The sequence below is a fragment of the Hipposideros armiger genome, unplaced genomic scaffold (genome assembly GCF_001890085.2).
Source record: "Hipposideros armiger isolate ML-2016 unplaced genomic scaffold, ASM189008v1 scaffold_165, whole genome shotgun sequence".
In the NCBI taxonomy this organism is placed as follows: Eukaryota; Metazoa; Chordata; class Mammalia; order Chiroptera; family Hipposideridae; genus Hipposideros; species Hipposideros armiger.
In genome coordinates, this window is record NW_017731515.1 from 1,528,879 (window position 1) to 1,545,165 (window position 16,287).

Sequence of the window (16,287 nt, forward strand, 5' to 3'; positions counted from 1 at the left end):
TAAATTCTGAAATGACTCCTTCAAACCTGTTACTTTGTTTACCTTAAAAATAAAATGTTGCATAACTCTTTCCATTAAGACTCATTCATAATGTTTTATCTTAAAGGACCAAACTTAATGAAACATTACCTATTTCTTACTAATTCTTCAATTTTCAAGACTCCATGTGGAGCTGTTTTATATTAGAAAATGAAGATCTTCCTACAGCATATCAAACATAAATAATCTGTATAATGAGAATTATTTTCTACTTTCTAATTTGAAAGTAAGTTTTTTTGTGTGGGCAATATGAAATTGAACTTATTTTACATAATTGCAAATGAGCCTGCCTGGGATACTGGTATATGCTCACAACTTAACCATCAATTTGGAAGAAAACAACGTATGTAAGCATAAGGAAATTAGTTTAACAAACTCTACCATGAGTTCTCCATGTCTGAGCATTTGAATCTGTAAACCAAGTATTGAATGTTGTAACATCCTCACCAAAGCATGGAAAATTATTTCTTACATCTTTTGATAATTTTCCTGAATATAACACTTATATATTATCCCTATAATAGCAAATAACACTGATAAATTATCTCCCATATGATATTACTGTAGATGTATATTGCTGTCTATTTCTATTACACACACACACACACACACACACACACACACACACGTTGGACAATTAAGTTTGCGAACTTTCCACTGTGTAAGCACATGGTGGATGTGTGAATGTGTGTGTATGTGTGTGTGTGTGTACAGATAAACAGGGTGCCAAAAAATGTATAAACACTTTAAGAAAGGAAAAAAACTATTAAAATTATAATAATATATACCGATAACANCCCCACACCCCGCCCGCAACTAGATTGAAAGTGGCGACTAGACTTGGAGCTGAGCTGCGCCCTCCACAACTAAGATTGAAGGACAGCAACTTGACTTGGAGCTGACGGGTCCTAGAAAAAACACAATGTTCCCCTTCCCTAATTCTCCAACACTGTTCCCTTCCCCAATTCCTCAATAAAATTTTTAAAAAGAAAAAAGGAAGATATTACTTGAACATATATTTGCATTTGAATATCGAGAGTTAATGGTAACATAGGCAAAACTATTCTTGTATATGCGGATAATCCCCTTGAGTTTATACCCTTAATTTTATCAGGTTCTTCTTAAAGAATACATTTTCAGCTTATTACGTCCTAAATGTTTTTTAGTATAAAATACAGGCAACTTTTATCTGAGATAGATATTATAACTCCCTAAATCTAAAACTCCCCATATGGATATTCAATTCAAGTGTGTGTGATATATATTTTACTGTCTATGTATTTAAATAAAATTTGTCAAAGCCTTATAAATAGCATTCAAGAAGTATATGTAATAGACTGACACAATGCAAGACTAAGCCCACGCAAACTAAAACAAAGTTCAGACTTTTGGTTCTGGAAAATATACCTTAGATCATTTGCTTTGAAAATAACACAAGATTTGTTGCTATGAATGGGAGTCCCGCATGAAGCAATTTGCTGAAAATATCTCAGAAGACTTTGGGCCCCTAAAACAAAGCCTTTTGATTCTAGGGAGGGCTGCCAACACTTATTTTTAATCCACAATTTTAATATTTTAGTGACACCCAGTTGAAGGACATTTAATAATTTTTCACTTGTTTTTAAAATGCTTAAGGTAATTAGCAATAGTAAGAACCCAGCATTCCTAAAATCTTGTTCAGTGCATGGACAAATTTACTTTGGCTATGCTTTTTGAGAGCAGTTGTAAAATTAAACCTCAGAGCATTTCTGTGTTACTTGTATTTTCAAACATAACCGTCTTCAAAAAAAGAGAGAGAGATCAGAAAGAAAAGCTCAGATTATATATTTTATGAAATATGAAAACAATAAATGTTGCATTGTGTTTTTCTGGATGGCAAACTGATAAATTGGTTGATTTTATGGTCTAGAAATTTTTTCAAAGAACACACCAGGTTAAATTAAAACTATCTCCTATTTTTGGCATATTGTTTTTCCACACTAACTAGTCTCTATGACATCCTGACGCCACCACTCTTTTATGGTTTGGGTATTTTAAGGGATGAAAGAGAAATAAGAAGCCAACTGATCCAATATTTCTTCTGAAGAAGGTAATGCTGATTTATTTATTTTTTCCCAAAAAAGTGGGTAGCCAAAATAAATAAGTAAATGAGCAAGTTAATCAGTGAGTGTCTGATATATGCCACTTACATAAGTTGCTTTGTTAAGTGAATGTTAAAAATTTTAACTTTATATTTGGTAAATTAATGCTTAAGAAGATGATTACATTTAGCTTTCAAAACTTGCATTGAATGATGCCTTATTTTTAAGTTGAAACTTAAAGAGTTATCATGAGGCAAGTTCCTTAGGGATTAATTTGTAAGTATTCTCTAACACCTTAATTGCCAGAACATTTAGTATAGCTGTCCTTGGTGTGCAAAGGAACTTTTCCCTCTAGTTCATGAAAATGTGGTTAAATTTTGAGAAATTTGTTGTTCAAATTATGCCATTTCTTCAGTTACAAGCATTTTACTCATAGAGGAGGTAACCAGGCAGACGTTATAACTAGTTCAAAGGAAAATTCAAAAACCTCACAAAGTTACATAGTGTGCAAAGGAATACTAAAATGAATTTATAATGGAAGCAAAAACCATGTTTTGGGGAGAAAGGAGGAAGTCAATTAAATCTTTGCCAGACAGGCCAGAATTTACATATCTATAGTTACCTATAATTTGTAAAGCAGGGCAAAATCGCTTAAAGACAATGAACTGAGCTAAAATCAGACAGTAGGAAGAATATGTGATAGTTAATGCAGAGATTTCCATTGTCTTTTCAACAGGTTGGGTTGGTGGTATTTGGGGAGCTAGCTTTGGACACATAGTATACTGGTTGAGGTGACAAATATGTAGACTTTAAATTTAATTGACTTGATTGATGCCTAACATCACATGTAGGTTCCCTGGGGAAAAGGAAGATAATCTCAGGGCATAAGAGGACTGAGATAGCATTTAAGGCTTAGCTTAAAATAGCATATGGCATGATTGTAAGCTAGAATTGTCTAACAGCTATCAAAGCATTAAAAAAGGGTTTTAGTTTATTTACTCACCCGCGTTATTTCAAAATCTCTACTGTCAAATTTACAGTGGTTCATAGGTGAGAATTTTTTTTGGTGGGGGAACAGGTGGAGTGTAGTCTAATTAAATATAATGGGAAAAGCATTAATCTCTTAATATTGAAAAATCCTGGTAATTCTTTGCTTGGTTAAGGTATGAAGTTTAAAGCTAAGGTTTCTGACATTTCTGAAACAATGTATTGATTGTCTGAACAGGACACTCTTAGTTTTTCTAGTGATTTTTAAGTGACACTGGAGTTGCCACTAGATGACACTGTTGCATCCTTAGTAAATGCGGCAGTTGATCTCTCTCCTGTTGGTGGCTCTGAAGGAAACACGAATTGCGCGTCAGGGCAGGCTTGATTCCTAGCCCCCTCATTTAATTCTGTCTGCTTGCTCATAACGGTCCACTCAAACCAACAATCAGTTGCAACTTGTTGCTTCTGCAACCCTGAAATGATATACTGAATCTGATAGCTATGATTCTACCTAGGTATTATTTGGAGCCAAATCAAATGAAACTCAAGCATTGGTTCTCCTCTCTTCCAGGAGTCAACTTGCTTTCTTCGTGTACATTTTTTAAAGCAGTTGGTCATACCTACGTCCCTGCTAAGTTGCCCAGCTGGCAGTTCTCTTTCCATCACTTGCCACTGCACTGTGGTCACTGCCTGATGAGCAGGCATGGCTCCCCTGATAGGATGCTCTCCTTCTCCGAAGGCAGCAGCAGGAGGGTGCACATGGAGCACCCATAGTTCCTTTGCCCTGCCCATCCTTTCATACTCCACAGCAACATCACCCAGCACTGTAGGGACAGTAGCATCCCCCAGCACTGCAGGGTGGATCACGCTTCCTGAAGGTGTGAAAAAGCAGCTATAAGGTAAGAGGAAGCAACTTCAGACAACATGCTAAAAATGCCTCTTCTTACCATCCAGAGGAAACCCTGGGACCTAAAGTTACAACTTTTACAGGGTTAGAGTTTTGCTTGTTGGTTATACCGAAGTTCCTGACCTTGATACTCCTTCCTCATTACTAGCTACTTGGTAAAATTACCTCCGCCTTCTACATTCTGCCATTAGGCTCTCCACTCACAATGCAGGGAATCCACTTCTTACCCACAGAGGTCATTTTTACCCCAGGATCCAAGCTCCTACTGCTAGCAGAACATTTCCCTAAATTAGACACAGCCATTCTAGGGTGAGTGGAAAGTAAGAGCAGAGGGGAAAAGAAAGGGGGGCTGTGATGGTAGTGTTAGTGGTCGGTGTAGACCTCTGGCATTGCAAGTCTGTCATAATTGTATCAGCAGGAGCAAGCACTCTCTTCCCTTCTAAGTCTTCCAGTGTTATAGTTTGCAGGCATGCTGCTTTCTTCAGTTATAAAATGGGCCCCTGCAAAATTAAACACAGACTTGCAACATGCATATTTGAGGGTACATACACTTCTCAGGAAACAAATAGTGAAAGGGGAAGTTTTATCTTTAGGTTATACAGCCAAAGGTTTGTGTGATCTTGAAATAATTAACCAGGTTTTTTCTTTGTTGTAAGATTTTATTGGGGAATTGGGGAGGGGAACAGCGTTGGGGAATCGGGGAAGGGGAACAGACAAGTTGCTGTCCTTTTGGTCTTCAGTCTAGTTGTGGAGGATGTCGCTTCACTGGCCCATGTTGGTATTATCATTGCAATCTTCCCGGGTGAGGCAGTCGCTTGCCGGCCACTGGACGGCTGCTCACGGCAGCTCACAAAAGCTCACGCCCTCTGCTGGCCAGCCTCACTGCAGCCTATGCCATCACCAGTGACTCATGGCTGCCCAGCTCTAGGTCGAGCTGTTGTTCACCTTCTTAGCTGTAGAGGGCATAGCGTCACTGGCCCTCTTGTGGGATCCAAACTGGGGCTCTGCTGCTCAGGGCTGGCATTCCAAGCCAACTCCTAACCAACGTGCCACTCGGCCAGCCCTTAACCAGCTTTTTAATGACCATTTCTCCTCATCTACAAAGTGATGTATTATAGTTTTACTTATTCTTGGATTCAAAAATAAACCGGCTTTTAAAGAGTGGCCCACTACCTGAAGCACATCTTAAGAAACATCCCTAGGAAGGTTCAAGCCCACAGCCTTGGCCCTAAAGCAATGCCCCATGCCAGTGAGGAGGAAAAGCTGTACTTCTGGGATTTTAAGTATTTGAGTGTTGCCCTCATGAAAGCAGAATTCAAGGAAGGGAGAGAGATGCAAGTGAAACTAGAGACACGGATCACTAAGTTTAGTTTCATCTCACATTTGGAAGAATAAAAAGGTTTATAAAGTTGTTTCGGCCTCAAGACATTTGGAGTGAACAGTAATAATCAGAACTCATTGGGTTTTNTGTGTGTGTGTGTGTACAGATAAACAGGGTGCCAAAAAAATGTATAAACACTTTAAGAAAGGAAAAAAACTATTAAAATTATAATAATATATACCGATAACAAAAGAGGAATACAAGTCACATTTGACTTCAGCAATTACAAGAGGTGCTCAAAGTGGTTACCATTAGCATCCAGACACTTCTGATTACGGCAAACTACTGCTTAAGCAACATTGACCAAGGTGTTCACTTGTATACACTTTTTTTGGCACCCCTAGTATTTCTTCATTAGAATGTAGAATTTCAGAGTTTTCAGAGATAAGTAGGCAACTAAACCACACTTTGTAAGTATATGGAAAGTAATAAAAAGTAAGACTTTTATCCTTATATTTTAAAAAATTATCTCACTCAAGTAGTTGATAATGTGACATCTGTATGACAAATGCCACCTGTGGCTCCAATTTCAGGCTGCCTTTTTAACAAAGTCTAGCCTACTTCAAATGTTTAAATTTCTCTTCAGTTATGTCTAGTCATTGAAATCAAGTGAAAACAACCTGAACCGTGTCTCCTAATGTGACAGCCCATGCTGCACCATGAGAACTTTTGAAATCTTTCCAGTCAATCACAATGGGATTTTTTTTCTTTCGATATACAAAGTATAGTATAGGTCAAAGCTGGTCATTTTATAGTATTTCCCTAACAAGTTTTATAACCAAAGTTACAAGTCCTTCTTGAACATTTTAAGTACCCTCCAGTAAGAAAAAAAAGGTTTCCTTCAGATTCTGTTTCTCTACAGAGTAAATTCTTTGGGGGAATTTCTACAATTCTCTTCAGGTATCCCTATCAAATTTCTTGCTCACAAATCTCCAAGGAATAGTCTCNTCTTAGCTGTAGAGGGCATAGCGTCACTGGCCCTCTTGTGGGATCCAAACTGGGGCTCTGCTGCTCAGGGCTGGCATTCCAAGCCAACTCCTAACCAACGTGCCACTCGTCCAGCCCTTAACCAGCTTTTTAATGACCATTTCTCCTCATCTACAAAGTGATGTATTATAGTTTTACTTATTCTTGGATTCAAAAATAAACTGGCTTTTAAAGAGTGGCCCACTACCTGAAGAGCATCTTAAGAAACATCCCTAGGAAGGTTCAAGCCCACAGCCTTGGCCCTAAAGCAATGCCCCATGCCAGTGAGGAGGAAAAGCTGTACTTCTGGGATTTTAAGTATTTGAGTGTTGCCCTCATGAAAGCAGAATTCAAGGAAGGGAGAGAGATGCAAGTGAAACTAGAGACACGGATCACTAAGTTTAGTTTCATCTCACATTTGGAAGAATAAAAAGGTTTATAAAGTTGTTTCGGCCTCAAGACATTTGGAGTGAACAGTAATAATCAGAACTCATTGGGTTTTCGAGGGGATGGTATAAGTCTTAGAATGTAGGAAGGAGATTGTTCTGAAGAATGGGCAACAGAAACTTCTATTCTCTTCTTATTTTAATGGCAAAGTAGGGGCAAAATCAGAAGGATTTTGTGTAGGTGCTTTAAGAAGGGGCTAGTAGAAAATGCTTCAGTGTTTTGTGATGTGCTTTGGAGTAAACAGATTGGCATTGTTGCCATTTAAAAATTTCAGCTACTGTCAGGGGTGATCATCCCCTTAGTCACCAGTTGTCTTTTTGTATCAGAATGAATTAATTAATACATACATACATACATAAATGGAATTTCTTGTGTTGATTGTTCCTAACACCATCCCAAAGAACTGGTATACAGATACATCCAGGTTGTCCCAGAAATAATTGGTAGAAACTTTAAAGTGAAATAACAGGAGAAACTGGCTTTGAAAATCAAATAATTATAATATATAGTCGGAAACACTACAGAGTTACCGCTTGCTTATTTTGAAGATGACAAGCAAAATGAGCTCTTTTTAATCCATACTGACTTCAAACTGCCAGAAACCATACTCATTCTTCATTTCACGACCTCTTTTCACTGCTGACTCTGTGTGATATGGGCCTGTGCTTGGCTCTGGGATAAGAAACTCAGAAGGACTGATTTTCTGGTTTTCAGAATGTCACAGTCTAATGGAAATATAAAAATGACTCTAATACAATGTGATTCGTGTTAGAATAGAAACAGCCTGTGGAGTTTCAGAAATGGAAGGGGGGGGGACTTGGGGAAATCACATTCTGCTTTTTCTCAGCTGTCCAAACAGAGGGGTCCTGACCTTCTCCTCCCACAGGCTCAGTCCCTGTAACTAAGAACACTTAATTTCCTTCCCACAGTGATTGGTGCAAGCATAGTCAGAGGACCCAAATAAGGCTTGAGATGGATATTTGGAGATTATGAGACAGAAGCTTTTAATCAGGTTGCTAAATTAGGAAGACATTAATCAGGGTTTGAGATAGAGCCATCTTGACTCATGAAAGGAAAAAAAAAATCAATCCTTGTATGAAGAATGGAAGCAAGAAGATTTATACAGAGCCAAGAAACCCAGGACTTGATGGCATTATTGGAGCTCCTAGATCAAGTCATTCCTAAAGCGAGGCCCATTTATAAACGCTAAAGTTTATAAGCCAATACATTTTTGCTTAAGCTTAGTAGGATACACAAAAAAATCATACTTTATGTACTTAACAATGGAAGGAATCCTCAGACACATGCTGAATTTATTTTTCTTCAGTTTACTTTAAATGTTTACTTTACAGAAGCAAGATTAAATATAGCCTCTTGAAGATTCATGCTTCACTGTCACAGCACATCATTTGTCAGAGAATTAAGGTGGTATTCCTCCAAGGGAACAGTGAAGGGGTGGGAGTAAGGGTAGGGATAGGATATACAAAAGCTAACACTCAGCTGAGATTCGAGGGGGTGAGCAGTGTGCACTGTATGTCAATGAGGGCTTGGAAATCCCCAGGCATCTGGGGTGTCAAAGTAGCAGGTGTGACAACTCTGGGTACAAAATGGTTACAAGGAAATGGAGCATGGAAGATTTGCTCACAGGGAACAGAGCCCTAACTGATCGAGTATAATGCTATAGCCCTTGGGAATAAAGTTAGTCCTCAGGGGAGACTGAGAGATCTTGACAGTCCACTGGAATAGAATCTTAGAATGTGGACCAAACAGAAATCATTCCTATAGTCCAGGACTGAGATCCTGAGGAACTGGGTTCAGAAACTGTTGGAAAAGCCCAAAGATCAGGAGAGAGAAACTTTGAGGAAGGGCAGGTGGGAACATGAGACACTCTTTTTTTGAGGGGCAGTTGAATTTCTTGTTTGGAAATTGAATGGGGAAAGCCCAAAGAAATGATGAGTGACCCAACTCTGAGATGCTCGAGAAAGCAAAGACCTAGAATTGCAGAATATGTAGATGAAGTTAGTTTTAATTATAGCTTCCTAAACTATAAGTTCCTAGAGAAATTTCCCTTTCAAAATTTAATTCTCATTCCAGTGATTTTTGTAAAAATAATTTTTTTGTCTATATGATCATTCCCATCCTGAAAATCCTCTCTATTTGGATTCAAGAGCATGTACCTTTACTGGAAATTTACAATCCCACCTGTAAACTCATTTTTATAAACCTTGAGACTGCAACTCAAGAATTGACCCACCTTCCATCCCTCTTCTCCTGCATTTTCTTTTACTTAAAGAAACAAACAAACAACAACTCAGTTTACAGAGCAGTGAAACTGAAATCAAATGAGCTTAATTACTGTTGCAAATAAGCACAGCAGCATAAACAAGGTATTTCAAATGTTTTCACTGTCTGAGATTTAAGAGCTACTCTTTGAAGTCAGGTTTTCATGTGTGTAATACAACTGTCATGTCCAAAATTTCATTATTTTGTAAATGCTTTAATGACATGAAAGGACATTTAAGAATAAAATGAAACATGAAATGTGTTTATTCTAGCTCCCTGGTTTTTAAACAAAGAAAAATACAGGTCTAACTTATTTTATATCATTAAAAGAACTAAAAGTTCTCCACCAACTCATCTGTTCCCAGGTTCATATCAGCAGACACTTAGCACCCTGGCTAGTTTCACCCCTGTGAAGATACCTCTGTCTTCCTTTTCTCTTTTATTTCCCTCTCCCAATCCCATCTTGAGAATCTTAGTGTTGTGCAAACAAAATTTTGGTGAGAAAGTAACATTGTTTAATATTTTTGAAATCTCTCTAATGAATGGTCCAATAGAAAATGACTGTTAGATTCCCATATTTGCTTTTGCCTTCTATCTGTTGAAATATCACAGTATCACAACAATATATGATATTGTGATAGCATGAGCCCTCTGGAAAATATTATAAAAGAATGAGCAAGAAAAAGGCAAATAATGCCTTGGCATTTTCCTGTGAAAAAGTTGATGTGATGGAAATAATTTTAGGAACCCCAGGGATTCCTGGATCACACTTTGAGTGCACTTGGTGTGCTGTATAGACTTGCACCACCATCACTCTCAACCCAATTCTACTACTCAATTTTAGAATGTTCCATCAAATTCCCTGCCCTCTCCAAATGGAAAATCTCAAAGAATAGGTACTCTGTGAACAGAATCAATTAGCAGTAAACCCCTTAATACCAAAAGGTTAGTGGGCTGATTTTCATAGAGAGCGAAGGGCAGCAGAGACTGCATTCCACTCTTTCCCTAGGCTTCTGAGGAGAACAACCACAGGGGGAATAAGGAGATTAGCAGACTCTGCAGGATGGAAGGAAGGAAACACAGGCAAACAGGCTGTACCCCCCCCCCCCCCCCCCCCCCAGTACCTTATGGCTTAAAAATGGAAGGCCTGTGAAGGCGGAGTTGCAAATACTACTTCTGCAGCTCTTCTCTCAGAGTTTGAAGAAGTGTTTCAACGTAGCTACAAGGTTAGTTACATGGTTAGGACAGACAAAATACCACATCTCTAGATTTCCATCTCAAGGAGACATATACCTGTATACTCCGTAGGCTATGGAGATGCTCCCAGCCAAATCATAACTGGATAGGACTGAGGTAATTTGCCAGGTGCAATGGTGGATGGGAAGGATCCCCAAATCAGTGGATAAACTGTAGATTCAAGTCAGACTCAGAGAGGATACCAGCAAAATAAGAAGCCGGGAGCAAGGAGAACTGTGACCAAGAAAAAGTGGAATAAGGGACACCATGGTGGGAGTGGAAAAATCTTGGGGGACAAAATCCAGGGAGCGGTCCACTGGCATTTCCTACCTAGTTTCAACACACTGCTTGGTGAAACTGAGGAACTTCAACCTATGTGCGCATCCTACCTAGACAAGGATCTACATAATGACTCACAGCTGGCTTATATCTAACTCAGATCAGCCCTAGACCCAACTCTTTCTTCGTAGGCCCAGTAGTGGATCATTTTACATCAAGAATGAAATCTCAAAGGTGATAGCACTTGGGCTTAAGTCACTGAAAACAAATAAGTGAGCAAATGTGAGAGTTTGGATTTTAGGCCTTTGCTCAAAGGTACAGAATCTGGATCTGGTGTCTATTAATTATATCTGAGGGGAAAATATTTCAAAGATTTGCATTTTTAAAAGGTTTATTAAAATATAGCTAACATACAACATTGTATCAGTTTCAGGTGCACACCATAGTTATTCAACATTTATATACCTAAAGAAGCAATCACTGTGATAAGTCCAGCAACCATCTGACCCCATATGATGCTATCACAATATTATTGGCTATGTTCCCTATGCTGTATATTACATGCCTATGACTTACTTGTTTTATTCCTAGAAGTTTGGAACTATTATTCCCCTTCACCTTTTTCTCNATCAAATGGATTTAAAGCTTGAAAGTTTTCAAATGAAAAGAAATAGCTCACATAAAGTCACTAAATCTGAAAATGTCTTTAATATATGCAACCACACCTTGACAGAAAGCCCGTAATAAGTCCTGAGTTTTGATGAGTGTAAAGTTGTATCAGCTAAGGCAGGGTCAATGCATAGATCAGGCAGCTTGCTACTCTAATTGATAGCCCACCTGTCAAAAATTATGTCCTTAGCCTACATAAAATTCCCCCTAAAGATGAACTAATATAATTAATAATGAAAATGAGACTTATATCCAAAAAGCTGCTATTGAAATGTAGATGCTTATGGAATGTATTTGTTCTTATATCTTCAGGAATGAGCTCATTTATTTAGCAGTTTATGGTACTCCCAGGTAAAGTTTCAAAAGTGGAATCGGACATGGCCATTACCAGCTCAAGAAGTGACCAGGTTCAATGGCACAATGTACCTTGTATCAGTCTTTTTCACACTCCACCTTCAGAAGTATCACTTGAGGCTTATTCAAACGCAGATCTCAGGGCCCTCCCTCCGAGATTCTGATCTGGTAGGGGAAGGTCTGAGAATTTGCAATTCTAACAAGCTCCCAGGAGGTGCTGATGTTGCTGGTCCAGCTTACACTTCGAGTACCTCTCTGCTCTTGCTGGCATCTGGTACCAAAGTGGCAGAAAGTCTAGAAAATAAAAGCATCCAATTTCAAAATGTTACCTAATGGTAACCACAATCTAGGCTTCAGATATAACTTCCAAAAGCTTCTTACTTCTAATATTCTTAACATTCAATTGTCGATGTGATGGCTATGTACACTTATGTACCATTAGGGTGCATTCGGATAAAGAATTTCTAAGGTAACTGGATCCCAAAAAGTCAGAAAGGACTCCACAGCATAACTTAAATTGTATTAACAAGCAAATCAAATAGTGTACAAATTGTGGGAAAACACTTTTTAACTAATGATTTAAGTAAACTTCCTATATGATGAGACCAAACATGCACATTGCTCATTATGTACATAATTATTTTAACATTACAAAAGTGATCTAGGGCCGGCCGAGTGGCTTGTTGGTTGGAAGTTGGCTTGGGAGTGCCGGCTCTGAGCAGCAGGGCCACCGGTTCGGATCCCACATGAGGGTCAGTGACNAAATATAATCAGTGTAGGCGTCTTATATTCTTTTATTTATTGATTATAGTAGCAGATATGCTTTGTGATATAGGGACTTTATAATTTTACTATTCCTTACTGAACTTCTTTAGAGGTAGTAGGAAATCCATGTGTATTTTCTCTCTTTATTCATATTCTCTTTATTACAATAAAAATCAAAACACCATATTAAAATTAACTAGATCTTTTACTACCTCGTAATTCATAGGAATCTTTATTGCCATTTGGATAAAAGTTCCCTTCATAGAAATATCTTTTATAGTCCTTACCACCAATTATGTTGTTAATTAGCACCATACTCACAAAGAAAACTACTTTTCATTCCACAAACATTTTATCATTTCTTTATGCTGTGCTAATCACAGTAGCATAAAATGTATCTATAGCTAAGACTTTAGCAAAGAATCAGAAAATAACTTTAGAAATGCTTCTGTGTTATATAAAATTATAAGCACTAAAGCTAGCAGCATTTTATTTTGAATCAGAAGAGTACAGACCAACATTCAGAGCTACTAATTCTATTTTATCAGCAATTCTAACAATTGTTTGAATGATCAAACTTGGGGTCATTTGAAGCACTCAGAAATGGGGAAGCCTGGAAAAATCAGTAAATTGGACATGATAAGGTAAGAAAAATCCCATATTACTACAGAGAACAGGAAATAATAATCATGGTTGGCTCTAAATCTATTATTTAATCAAACAATGTCTTTTGGAGATATTTTAAGTAAAAATTGTTAAAACTTATTTTGCTAGACCAAGTGTTAATTACCTGGAATATTAGCTTAAATAGAAAATATCCATTTCCATAAAAGATGTGTAAATAAGGCATTAGTTCTTTTTCATACATTTCTGTAATTATTCATCTACAGATTTGTACTTGTTCCTATGTTTCATGCATACATTTTACCTCAATCAGTTGGAAAGTTCATTAAGAGCACTGATGAAGGCCTCTCCTCTTTTGTACTATTACCAGGTCTCTGAATGAAACTTTACTCATAAAACAGAGATTTTGTTGTTGTTGTTTGTTTTTTTCTTTTATATCAAATTGCACCATAATTTGAGGGCAGTTAGAGTCTTCTCTCATTTATCTATTGACATTAAATCAGTATTAGAATTTTCTAGTAGCCTAAAACATGATTAAGCGTATGTATTTTGCCCTTCAAAATATGTTTACCTCATTTGGATTATTAACATTGTCCTTGCTGTATTCTAGTAAATTGTCACTATGCTCGTGAAAAACTACCTGGTGCTTGTGCTTATACATGGGGACATGCAAACGGAACTTAGAGCAGACCATGCTACCCATCTTCAGTATTGGATGGAGAATAAGAACTATCTTTTTGGTGAATATTTTTTGATTAAACAAGACTTAGCTATAAAATTTTAGACTTTTAACTGAAANTAATTTTAATGTATTTACAAAAGGAAGCAGGCAGAGTGTTTATCTACTCTGCCATCTTGGATTTTCAGAAGCCCAGAGATTTGCTTTTTGAGGAATAAATATGGCCTCTTTAATTTTCTCACCAATGCCTGAAGAAAGACACACTGAAAAGTGTTAAAAGGTTAAAGTTTGGAGATGACATGGTTGTTTTACAGAAAAAAGCTCTTTTATGTCAAAGACCTATGCTTGGATTGCAGGTCGCCACTTTCTAGTTGTTTGGTGCAAGAAACTTAACATCCTTAAGCTACAGTACCCTAATCTGAAAAGTGTGAAAAATAGTATCTACTTTACAGGGTTATTTTAAGGATTAAATAAGAAAAGAATGTAAATGTGGCTAATGTATAGTAAGCAATCAGTAAATAATCACTATCATGATTTTAATTTAGATAGTAATACAAACTCCAAATTACTATTTTTTATTTCTAATCGGTCAGTCGACAAAATACTTATGTTTGTATATAAATCAGTTTAGTAGAGGATAAATTATTTCTTTGTTGCTAAGTAGAAGCAATTTTGGTGAGGAGGGAAGATAAAATGAAGTCATTGTAATACATTGTTCTGCTCAATCACTGTGTTTACATTCTTTAGCTAATATCACACACCTCCCTTTTTGGAGAATTTAAATGCAAAATCTATTTGTAGCCAAACTACCAAAAAGCTTGTTTGAAATTCAGCTTTCTAGACCTTCTTAATCAGAGCTCTGTTGCCAGACTTCTAAGAAAAAAAAAGAAGAAAAGAAAAGAAAGGAAAAAGAAAGTCCTTCTTAAATAATGTTAGGAATCACTGTAGTAGAGTGACTGCCTCCTCTCAGTTTGCCTAGGACTTCTCTAATTCTAGCACTGAAAGTTCCATATCCAGTGTTGTGAGAATTCCCTCAGTCCCGGGCAAACCAGGATGGTTAATCACACTACGAGAAGAATAGAATTTATCACTAAGGTCTACCTATGATAACCAAAACAACACAATGTTTGACAAGTCTTAGTATTTCAGCTAAGCTTTTGAAAAATGAAGACAGGAAGAGATTTAAGTCACAATTTCATTAAAACAGTGTTTTGAAAAGAATCAAGGCCAGTTTGCTTTGAAGACAGGCAATCCATTACTGTGGTTACACTGATCCCTGGTGGGTGTGCTTTCAACTATAATCATTTGAAAGAAGATAGCTCAAGTGAATTGGATTTTTCTTTTAAGGTTTTTTTATTTCCTTTTCTATGAGGAATGAACTATGCTTCGAACCTAAAGTTTCTCCTTTGATATAAAATATATGGAGGAAGCTCTATATAATGATTCTGTACATGCACTTTGTCATGCTGTGGGACCATGGCATGTAATCGAGCGGAAAAAATGATGCTCGCTGCTGCCATTGGTACGCAAGTTTTCTTAGTTACTAGTAGGAACAATCTGCTTTTACTGTGAAATTTATGACAAGATGGTTAATTTCTAATTGAGTCTGTAAGTACTGGTCTTCACATATGGTGTGCGCTTGGACTTAGCATGTAATTCTCCCAGGTTTCCAGGTGTGTTTCTCCTTTGCTTCCTTCAGATCTCTGATTAAATGTTACCTTATCAGAGAATGTTTCCTGAATAGTCCTTCCTGACTTGCTTTATTATATAAATAGCAATTATTTTCCTGATACTTTCTATTATCCTTAGCCTGTTTTAGTCCTCTTTAGACCAGTCAACAACACCTGATATTTATTCATGCCTCTCTCTCTTTATCTCATCTCTCTCTCTTTTAGTATCTATCATCTATCATCTATCTATCTATCTATCTATCTATCTATCTATCTATCTATCTATCTATATCATCTATCTACCTACCTATCATCTATTCACCACTATTTCCTCTAGAAAAAGACAGGGACTTTGCCTATAGTGTTTACTGTTATACCTAGAGCATTTAGGACATGATGCCTAGTAGGTACCTGTAGGTGCACAATATGTATTTATGAAATGAATGAATGAATAAATCAGTCAAGGATCAATTTTTAAGTAGCAAAGTACCAACTCTCTGAAAGACAACCAGGAGCCAAACACAAAGCACAAGTCTTTCCAAAGAAAGATTTTAGTTAAAAGAAATCACACTATTTACCTTATTGTCTCTTCACAAGTAAACGACCTAGTTACCTAATTTCACAGAGTGGAAATAGAGTGGTAATGACAGTGTGTGTCACTCACAGGCCCAGACAAGCCAGGCCCAATGCTGGTGTGATGATGGTAGAGGGCGCCAGCCTGGTTAATGTAGCTCTCCAGAGTAGCCTGAGGCTGCGTGTAAATTAGGTTGGGCAAGGAACCGGGAGATCAGGGCTGGAAAAGTTACATTAAACTTTAGGGTGACTGGATGAATCAAAGAAACAAACATGCAAAAAGGATGGAAGGTGAATGGCAGGAAGATTGGAAAGTGCTCAGTTAGGAGGTCAAGTTCCATGCTGGT

General features: G+C 37.4%; 1 protein-coding gene across 1 annotated transcript in view; it reads right to left on the reverse strand.

Annotated features, from left to right (window-relative positions):
* Nucleotides 1–11,922, reverse strand: part of WDR17 (WD repeat domain 17) — a 138,546-nt gene extending 126,624 nt beyond the window's left edge. The window contains exon 1 of the mRNA XM_019651731.1: nucleotides 11,702–11,922. The gene's annotated coding sequence lies outside the window, so the exon portion shown is untranslated. The remainder of the gene's footprint in view (nucleotides 1–11,701) is intronic.
* Nucleotides 11,923–16,287: the final 4,365 nt, after the last annotated feature.